Source organism: Phoca vitulina, unplaced genomic scaffold (genome assembly GCF_004348235.1).
Source record: "Phoca vitulina isolate PV1807 unplaced genomic scaffold, GSC_HSeal_1.0 scaffold17, whole genome shotgun sequence".
Lineage (NCBI taxonomy): Eukaryota > Metazoa > Chordata > Mammalia > Carnivora > Phocidae > Phoca > Phoca vitulina.
The window spans coordinates 21,105,625-21,116,981 of NW_022589720.1; the positions used below are offsets into that span (position 1 = coordinate 21,105,625).

General features: G+C 33.1%; 1 protein-coding gene across 1 annotated transcript in view; it reads right to left on the reverse strand.

The window, feature by feature from the left end:
• The window catches only part of CDH9 (cadherin 9), a 131,273-nt gene extending 123,836 nt beyond the window's left edge, over positions 1-7,437 (reverse strand). The window contains exon 1 of the mRNA XM_032415454.1: positions 7,158-7,437. The gene's annotated coding sequence lies outside the window, so the exon portion shown is untranslated. The remainder of the gene's footprint in view (positions 1-7,157) is intronic.
• Positions 7,438-11,357: the final 3,920 nt, after the last annotated feature.

Consider the following 11,357-nt stretch of genomic DNA (forward strand, 5'->3'; position numbering starts at 1 on the left):
AGACAGATACAGCTTATAAGACATCTCTTATTAGTAGAAAGCTGTTGTATTGAATAGGTATAGAATTTTATAACTTAAAGTTACTTATTTTCTAAAATATGCTTTCAAATCCATATTTTATAGAACAAAATATTGTTTATAAATAGTTAGGGATATGTTTGTCCAAACCCGTAATCTGGATAAATTTTCACTCCAGGTAGAATTTCGTCACATTCTTTTCCTTTTTTACCTACATGTTTACCTACATTTTCTTGTGATTTTAGAAGAGTACAGCTTATAAATATGGTGAATGAAATAAATGCAAGACATATACCAGTGACAGTTTTATTCTGAAGTAACATTTTGTTTCTCCCTGAATGCATTTAAAGCACAGTTCAGTCTTGGGTATAATGGAGAAGAATCTCCATGCTCATGTTTAAATAAAGCATTGTCATGATCCCAAAGGCAATGCTTCATTTGTCAAGCAGCAAGCCTAAAAGTAGCATAGGTCTGGGGACATGTCAGACATCCATGAGGCATCGTTAGTAAATTCAAATCGTGTGACTCTACCACTGACTCCGCAATGGAATCCCCCCACTTCCTAGTCTCCATTCCATCATTTGGTCTCCATCCGTTTCAATATTCATCTATGGGCATAAGTAATTATAGCCTCAAGCAGTTTCCTGATATATACTTATTTTTTTAATTCTATCAGAACAATTCTCTTAATTTTCTAAAGTCACAAAATATTTCCAAAGTTGGAAATTCTTCCTATTTAAATAGCATTCCATATTTAGTTATTGAAAATGAAATTTAACATGGGCTTAAAGTCCAAAGTAGTGAAGCTGAGATACATCATACATATCTATATATCTTTGTAGATATAGAGAAATATATAGATACAGACAGTACTGTTAAAACTGTTCATTTTAATGTGTAAAATAACACTGCAGTATTAAAAAAGGATGTTTGTTATTAATATTCACTGTTTGTATTTTAATAGAACTAGTTGTTTTAAAGTGACCAAAATTAATTTTAATCATAAGGAAAAGCAAATTTATTGCAGGTATGATAATAACATTCTTCTTTGTTAATGATTGTACCAGAGATCTCAATTCTAAGCTAAACATAAAAGTCAGACAAACATGATTTGCATACATAACCGCACATATTATTATAATAGTGCATTAATTATTTAATCTTTGGAAGAGTAAGTATTGTCAGAAATACAAATCTGAACCTTATGTTAAAAAACATAACAGAATTGAATCTATGTAAAATATCACATTATCTAGATAAACTGGCAAGATTTTGGGGAGAAGGAAAAATGTTATCTCTCTTCTAATAGTTAAACCTAATCTAACGCCTGCTCAGTACATGCATACATAGTTGATTTATAATGTGCTAATAGGTTATAACATTAATCTATAAGGAGTGACCATAATACAAACATTTATCCTCGACTTTTGTATTAAATATTGTGTATATCTTATTAAAGGAAATGATATTTAATCTTAGTATCACATTTTAATATAAAGCAATTATTATAAAGCATTAAGCAAATAATTTACCCAATAACATAATAATTCTAAAATGCCTAGTTATCTAATCCTCAGCTAGGGAAAATGGCCAAGTAAATACTTTAAAATTCCACCATGTAACTGTTCTTTCTTTGTATTATATATAATAAATGAAAAATAATAAGGATTTTATTTTCTGATAGTAATAATAATCACACTTTTACCAATATGATTTGAGATAGCATTATAATTCCTACTTTATATAATACTTTTCCTCCCATCATAAGAGTGGGTAAAGAGATTATATTTTATGAGGTCTTTGAGAGTTGTGGACATTAAATGGAGAACAATTATTTCTGGTTACAGTTTTAAAAAATGAAAGTCTAATACTCCCTACTTATCAAAATCAGCCATAACACAATTGAGTTTAACTTTTTCCAAAATTAAAAAGATATATAATTGCTATTTTACTACTTCATAATATCATATCTATAATTGCCTGACAAAAGAGCTTTTTAGTATATAATGTTATACCATTTAAAAAATTTAAAACTATAATTGATTTATACATTGAAATCATTGTTTTTCCTTTCTATTTTCCATATATTTTTGAATCTACACACACATAAACACACATGTACATGGAGATACCTACAGATACAGGTACACAGAATTATGAATGCGAACACACATAGAGATGTGTGTGTGTGTGTGTGTGTGTGTGTGTGTGTATATATATATATAAAGATAGGAAGATACAGATGCATAGATGTTACTTTGTAATTCGACCTATAAGTTTCCTCAGATGTTTGATCTGTGACTTAATTACCATTACAGTGAAAAAGGGATTTGAATTTCTTGAATTCATGATACATTCTTTGCATTTTGAAGTGTTTACAACACATAGAAGTGAATATTTTTTAAAAATATTCCTGGCAACTACATTAAATTATTACAGTAACCTGCTTTAGTAGAAAAAAAAAAACAAAAGCAAAAAACAGATGATGAAGAAGTTACTTGATTGTCTGGAGGAAAACTACCTTTGAAAACTTTCAGGTTCGATTGTCCCAGTTTTATGGGTGGAATATTTCACATGACGTCTTTTGTCCCAGGAAGTGATTATTGGTGTTTATTTGCTTAGACTACACATTGTTATATGTGTTGTCATCTCCCTTGTTATACTGGTTTCCTGTGAATATTGTTTCTTGTTATGACCTTCCTAAGATTGGGTTTCAGAAACTATGGGAAAAAGTTCATTATGCATTGGATACTTAATTAGTAATAAAGTATAGTAAGCTTAGCATATTCTAATATAAATTCTGTCAGGTATATCTATTTCTTAAATACATTTAGGAACACATTCATCTCTAAACTCAAAAATCAAATAATAACTATTAGTCACTGCTGTTTGCATTATAAGTTGAATAAGTGCTTAGAGGAAAAAATACTATGAAATCATCCATGCTCTTCACAACTATAAGGCTAATCTCAAAAAGTGATACAAAAAGCAGGCTTTTTAATTCATACTTCTGAAACAATCATACACTCTGGTATTTCATTGATTAATTCAAAAGACCAAGACTTATCTTGTTCTTGAAGAGAAATAGAGAACACAAGAGCACTCATTTCTCCTGCAATAGATTTATAATTTGGCAAAGTAATGCAAAAGCACAGAAAAGGAACAAAAGGAAAAACCCTAAATGTCACTTAAGAAAATATTCAGGTCTTCTCCTTTTCCCCACCTTTCCTCTTAAAAATAAATCTCTCTCTCTTTCCCTCTGTGTGTGTGTGTGTGTCTCCCTCTCTGTGTCTCTGTCTCTGTGTCTCTGTCTCTCCTACACATATGCACATATACACCTCACAGCAACAAAAACAATACTTTATGAGGTTTCCATTTTCCCTTCATAAGCAATAAGATCCATTATCATGACTTTTATGTTTTGGGAGGTGTTTCTTGGTAGTGCTAATATAAAATGTCTTGGTTAGGTTCCAGAGATCGTGCTTTTATTCAGGCACTTTGCGTTCTTAATGTGGCTATAAGACTATCTCTTACTAGTGCTAAATTTAGGGATAAGTGCATTAACATATTAGGACTGCTATGGAAATGTATAAGTGTATAAAGATGCTCTCCTCACTCTGCATTTCCTACTATATTTTAATGATAAGGATAATGGTGGTTCCAGGTTGAGGAATTCGAAGTGAGTCATAAGGGAAAAAACTTTTCCAGAATGTTTAAAACAATCCAGGAGACATTGTTTTCAGCTAAATGCTGTGTGTATGTGTGTGTGTGTGTGTGTATTTGTGTGTATACCTAATATGATTTTCATGATTTAACATTATATATTTTCACTTAATGTTGCCAATTTTTCATATACAATTTGACAACTTTGGATATATAACCTTATCTTTCTAAACCTCCATTTTCTCATGTAACATCAGAGTTGAAGGTGGTTAAAATCCCTTTTCTAAAGTTTTAGAATTTTATTTAAAAACCTAAATAAGATAATGTCATGGGTATTAAGAGACTTTTTTGGGATATATTTTAAGACACAACTCATTTCTCAAAACAAATATGCAAGATACAGTGAACAAAATTGCTTTATCTTAGGAAACATATCTTACGTTCTACAATGAAAAATGATTATCAATTAGCATCAGGCAAGGACAAAGCTAATTAAAACCAATGTCTTTTTGGTCCTATTTCACATGCTGTCTTCTTTCTTAAGAAAGCTTAAATAAAAATTAAAAAAATAAAAATAATTTTAATTAAGTAGATAATTTAAGAAGTAAAATGCCCAAGAACTTAGCTAGACTTTTTATAATAAAATACCTCACAATAAACCAAACTTACTCTACAGTTAATATTACTATTGATTTGATATTATATATAATATGGTAATATAAATATAATGGGGTGTGTGTGTGTATATATATATATATATATCCTTGAAGTCATAAGTATAAATATTTAAAATACCACATTGGACATTTTATAAAGTATCACACTCTGTTTTTCCAAATGTTAGATTTATTTATACTTTAGATTTAAATTTTCATTTGAGGGAACAAAATTTGTCTTAAAGAATATAGCAAATTAATGATCCATTACATTGAAACATCTGTATTAATGCTAAGTAATTATCCATCTAGGCTGTTCACTTTCACAGAGAACAAATTACAGCCAATGTTTATTCATGACACATTCACATGTATTCTTTAAATTAACTTACACCTAAATTTATACTTTTTTGCATACAGTATATTGCCATATTACTCATGTATTTTATGTTATATAATTTCAAGCATTGTCCAAAGCATTCGGATTAACTATACCTATACATTGTGCAAATATTATAGAAAATGCGTATCTGCTTCAAATCACTACTACTGTCTAAAGAGAGGTAAACCAGTGGGAAAAAAAATCTCCAGTTATTGTTTTTTAAATCCCATTTGGTGAATGCACCATAGAGGGGACACTCTACTGGCTAAACTTTGTATATACAGGGGTCGCAGGAAAATACCAAGTGAAATCTTTTCATGGAAGATGACATTCAGAAGGGCTTCTAATCCAACATACAATTTATCAAGTCAAGCAACACAACATTTAAAAACATGATTTCAAAGCCAACTTTAATACTGTGATCTTCCTACACAGGCAATGGAATAAGACATTCTTACTTCAAATATGCCATGAATACAATAATGGTAAGTAATTATGCAGACCATTTCAAAATTGTTTTAAAAGCTATCACCCAGTGTAATAAAGGGAAAAATCATATTTTTCATCCCAGAAAATATTCTTATACGACTTGCTTTATCCGTCTTACCAAATCTGACTTAAAGTTAGTGAATTACTTTTAAATTGAGACTATCTGCTTCCTCCAAGGCATTTTTCTATTCATTATTTCCAGAAGTAGATTTGCTCATACCATGCAGTTTACCTTACATTTTCTCATTTTTCAAAACAAACAAATACAGAGACAACAGTATTTTAGCATCTCAGTATACATCTACTAAGGGCATATAATTATTTTGTACTCTTTCTTTGAGAAAACTTCAGTTGAATTCATAATATGTTTGAGGACAAGACCACAAACATATGCTATCCATGTTATGTTTAAGTTCTTTGCTGTTACGTGCTGAAATAGCATGTTACTTCATTTTCTTGATCTTTTAGAAGATCTACCATTCAAACCTGGCTTAACCAGATTCATTAGGTACTCATAGCATTGCCTAGGCAATGAAGCAGTGTCTGAATCTGAAAATAGGATTTAGCCTCCATTGAATGCAGTAGATTTTAAACACATTTCTTTTCAAGTTAAGAGCATCGAATGGTCAAATTCATTCTTAGTCACCTATGGCTGAAGATGGGTAACTCTTCTTATTCCACAGATCAAGAGCCAAATGAAGATTTCCTCCTATCACACAAAGTTACCACTTTTTGCTCTCATAAAATCATTCATTTTTTTTCGTGCTACATAGATTACAAAACCTTGTGAAAAAAATCTATATTAGTAATCTCATAGATCTATAACAAAATATTAAATGACAACAAATCAGAAAAGATCTCCAGTTTCTCCTCAAATCTGTAGTCCACTACATTCTCATCAAAAGTTGATCATACAAATAAATGTGAACTTAGCTACTACAGGTGATTACTTTTCTTTTAGTGCACCTTTGGTATTCAAAGTAGATTCTGAGAATTCAAGCTGTTAACAGTATCTAAATGTAAAAACTATAGAATACTGCAATCTTATAGTTAAAATTCATCATGCCTTTTTTGAGACTAGTGTGCTTAAAATTTTAATTGATGTGAATGGTTATATTGAGTATGCAAAGAAAAATAAAACACTGCTCCATGAAATCATTGCATTTTCTGTATCATTTCAAAAAAAAAAAAAAATGCCAGTTTTGCCTTTGAAGCTCTCCCCCCTGTGGTTTTCATCCAGTCTTTACTACATTAAGATACATTTGCCTGTGATAATGGAGACCGATTATAGCCAACAGAGGCACACATTCAGGATGTTGACTTGAGTAAGAACCACAAATATGTGAAGAAATCTTTGCTAGGTATAGTGATGACCTTAATCCTGACAGCCTATGTCCATCTGTACATGTGTTCTTTGTACTATTTATATATTGTCTTATTTTAATATGGAAAATAAAGAAACCACTTCTTATTAAATTATGAATAAAGATGCCTTTATTTTTGACAGTTCTGACTCAAATTTTATAAACAAAAGTTATGAGAAAACCAGGAGTCCATTTGAATTAATGTAATAATAGCATCCATAAATACATTAATATGTGAGTAATTCAAGACCCCCCAAAATCAACTATCACAATGCGAAGTTTATTTTTATTTTTATAATAATGCTCCATATGCAAATTTAAGCACTATGAAAAGAGCTTTGATAGGTATCAGTTTTGTAAAAGTAAAATATGAAGGAAGCATCGCAAGTTTTCTCACTGAGCATCTTCATATCTTATTCAAATACTACAAAATGTATTCTTACCTGCTTCAAAACAAATGTTGAGGGAAAGAGAGAGAGAGTGCAAAACGAAGCCACCAGGAGAAAAGCAGTATTTGTACTACTTCGTTATAAGAAAGCAAAAACTGAATAGCTTATATTGTCAGGTAAAGTAAATAGCATTTACCTTGTTTAGTAGCGGAACTGAGTTGAGCCCTGCTCAGCACTGACAATTCCGGTGTTGCTTCTGTCTCATTCCTACTCTTCTCTTTTTATAGTATCTTCACAGCTGAAGCTTCATGCATGTCAGCGTGCCTCCCTCTTCGAGCATCACTTTTAACTCAGACAGGCAGGAAGCTGAAGCCAAAGAAACTCTCTTTCTGATTGGTTTCCATTCAGCGTTTCTGATTAATAAGAGACGTCCCTCACGTAGGAAGATCCTGCCGCTGATGGCGCTGCAGGGCTCGAGAGTTGGGGCTAGGGGAGTAAGACCTCTTCAGGCACAGTGATTTGCAAGCGAATGAAGTGGGAGGGTTCCGAGAGGAGGGCTTTGTCAAAGACCCCCACAGGAGAAAATAACCCAGTGTTTTAGTCTCGGTTAATCAGCTCTGCTTAATCCGTTTGCAATTGGGAGAGAGGTCACAGCATGTCCGTAACCTGTAAATCATCTGTAGAAAATATTACATCACATGGAGAATGCTGGCTCTCAAAAGAAATTTGGGGTATAGTCCCTGCAGAATTCACGACTACCTCTTTCAATTCAATACCAAAATTCCGAGTTTAAGAAAATGAAGAGAAAGAATGCAAATCACATTTATCATTGATAATAATCAATTTTTATCTGTGTCTCTGAGTTTGTAAACTAATCTTTCAAAAACAGTAATTTAAAATATCTAATAACTGATGTCTTAACAAGTGCTTTTTAAGAAAGAGAATGATTTCAAGTGTAATTTCAAATGTCTGCAACTCTGCTTTTTATTTGATAATGCAATTGAGGGATTTTCACCTTCCCCAGAAATGTCCAAAAATAATTGTGACCATAGCCACTTCACAGGAACTACACGGTCCACCTGTTAGATTCGCTGTTGTACACGGTACAACTATTAGAGAGAGAGTAAAACATGAGAGAGTCAAACCCTGTTTCAGAAGAGAAGTCTTTTTAGTACTTCTGGAAATGGCACAATAAGAAGGATATTGATTAGTAGATAAATCCTTCTGAAAAGAAGTTCAAGTAATAGTTGTATGAAATGCACAGTGGGACTATGGCTCATTTTATAACGGCTCGTTAAGTCACAGTAAGTAAATAGCTTAAGTGCCTATTTGATGCTTCAAAGGAAAACTGACAATAGAAAATAAAAATAAAATTGCCACCTGCCCCCCCCACCAATGGTGACATTTATCCATGAAGTATAGATAATAGAAATGCCTATTTGCAGCATGTGCAGTATGGAAATTCATTTCTTAAGAGGGAAAACAAATACTTCGAAAATACAGTTTTACAAATCCCCAAATAAAACATGGCACTACTAATATATGGTAATTGAACTTGGAGTATGTGGTTTTTAAATAATTGTGAATTTGAAGTGTAAGAAATGGACAAAAAAAGGGTCTTCGTTTTGCTCATATACAAATGAAGGAACAGAAAGCAGAGATAAAGCTTTATGCATATTGTCCAGGGCTAGATGGATCCAAGTGGTTAAGAACAGCTTAGTGAATTCTTTACGGAGGCTAAGAGTGTTTTCTTGAGGCAAAGATATTTAATATAAAATTCACACACTCTTTTATACTCATCTCTTCCAGGCCTACTTAATCCTTTAAATAAAAGTGTATATTATAGAAGTCTCTTTGTTAATGCTGAGATAAAGTATTATATGTAAAGTGGGAAAAGAAACCAAACAAAATATTTTATCATAGTTTAAGGTAAATATTCACAAATAAAAGCTTTAAATCCCTAAAGCTGAATACATTTCATTTCCCACTGAAACCCAACTGTAGGAAAAAACTTTTTTGTGTGAAATCTACAATCCAACAAAGCATTCTATTACCTGATTTGAAGTTACTTTTGCTACTCCTAGAAAAAGAGTGGGGAGAGTGTTACCATGTAAAAAATGGTTACTCTGTCAGGAATTTTCTCTGCTTCCCTTCTCTGTCACAGTGATTATGGAGCATTTGAAAACAGAGGGCCTAAACCTTGGAATTTTTGAAAATTCTTTTATATCTTATGTATACCTACTTATAGGTTTTCATATATAAGTAGAATTCTATATTACATGAAATAGGTTTTAATTCTTAGAATAATGTTTACAAATATTTAGCCAATAGGCTTACACAAAAATATTAATCATCCTTATTATTTACAGTAGTAGGAGTATATTTTCTCTTCTGATGCATTCAGACATCAAAATCATTAACAATAAATTTAAAATATTATTCGAATTATTCTTTCCAAGATTATTTTAGCATGAATTAATTTTCTTAATCATTTGGTACTGTACATATGTTAGGTAGGCAGTTAAAGAGCAAAGAGCAAGTCATGACCAGCTATGGGGAAAATCAGAGGCCTGTCCTGGCAGCACTCCAAAACAAGGCCACAAGATGTGGGATCAAACCGGACAGGCCCAAGATGCCAAGACTGGAAACCCCTGACCAAATAAGGAAGAAAAAGTACGAAACCCTCCTTCCAAGGAATCCCGGCCTCAAGCAATGAATATCCCACCCCTTGTTAACAGCTGTTTATAAAAGAAACCTAAAAATCTGAACCCCAGGTGTGCAGCTCTCTCTATGTCTCTGTCTCCCTCTCTCTCTCAAGCTCACTGCTCTCCCATCTAGAGAGTGTACTTTTGCTTTAATAAACTTTCCTGCCTGTGTTGCTCATCCACTGTGTTGTGTCTGTCCCTGAATTCTTTCTCATGGTGAGAGCAAGACTCTCTGGTGGACATCCTGGGGATGAGTTGGGTTGAGGACTCAAGGCCGTGGATCTTCCCAGTTCACCCAGCAACAAATGTAGTACCATATCAAAACAAAACAAAACACATGTCTTTGAATTTTTCTCCTTTCTTTTTCTTTAAGAATGCATCTCCAGACTTGAGAACTCCATCTACTTAATACTGTTCAAAACAACTGCTCATCCTTGTGAGTCATGAAAAAAAATAAATATTTAGTCTTCATCCAGATTTCTGGCACTGAACTCCTAAAACCTTTGAAATTTCCTAAGTGATGAGAGCATAAAATTGTCTTTTGTTATGTTAATGGGGTGACTTTCTGAATACCACCAAGGATGGGGGCTGGTTGCCAGGAGAACCAATCATGTGATTAGAAGGTTAGAACTTTTAGTCCTACACCCCTGATTTCTGGGGAGAGGAGAAGGGGTGGAGGTTGAATCAGTTGCCAATGAGCAATGATTTAATCAATCATGCCTATGTAAAGAAGCCTCCCAAAAGGACAGGGTTCAGAGAGCTTCTGGGTTAGGGAACACGTGGAGATTTGGAAGAGTGGCACCTTTGGACAGGTCATGGGTTCTGGCTTTATGCATCTCTTCCATGTGGCTATTTCTGAGTTATATCCTTTTATAATAAACTGGTGATCTAGTAAGTAAAATGTTTGTCCAAGTTCTCTGAGCCCCTCTAGCAAATTAATTGAACCTAAGGCAGGGCCTGTGGGAACCTCTGATTTATAATCACTTGGTCAGAGGTAAACGTAACAACCTGAACTTGTAACTGGCATCTGAAAGGAGTAGCGGAGGAGGGAGGCAGTCTCCTGGAACTGAACCCTTAACCTGTGGAATATGATGCAAACTTCAGATAGGTAATGTCAGAATTAAGTTAAATTATAGGAAAACCAACTGGTGTCCCAGGAATTACATGTTGGTGTGGTGAACCTCCTTGGTTCCACATTAGAATTGGTACCAGACCTATTTACCCTGCCACGTAAACAACTCCAATTGTTTTCTTTTTGTATTTTAACAACTTGACAGATTGTTGAGAAATATTTAAAAAGTAATCACAATGCTACTTTATCTTCACTGAAATGGAAAATAAAAAGGATGAATTAATGAATAAAATAAACTTTATACTCAAGTGAGTTGCTAAGCATACAATTGGCCCTGCAGTGTTCAGAGAGGACCATAAAGACATGGTTTTGCACTGGGACAACTGTGAGAAGTTCCCTGTGCTATGACACCACTCATAGGACCATCCTGGAATTTAAAACCAACATCTGCTCTTGATAAGAATTGCTCATCCCTTCCCAGCTCACATCTTTGTATAATGACTTCTGCATGCCACTATTATGAATAACCACCACCAGACCTTGAAACCAAGAATTTGCTACTACAATGTGAAGATTAAACTATAATCAAGAATGGAGCAAAAGTTAGAAATTATTCCCC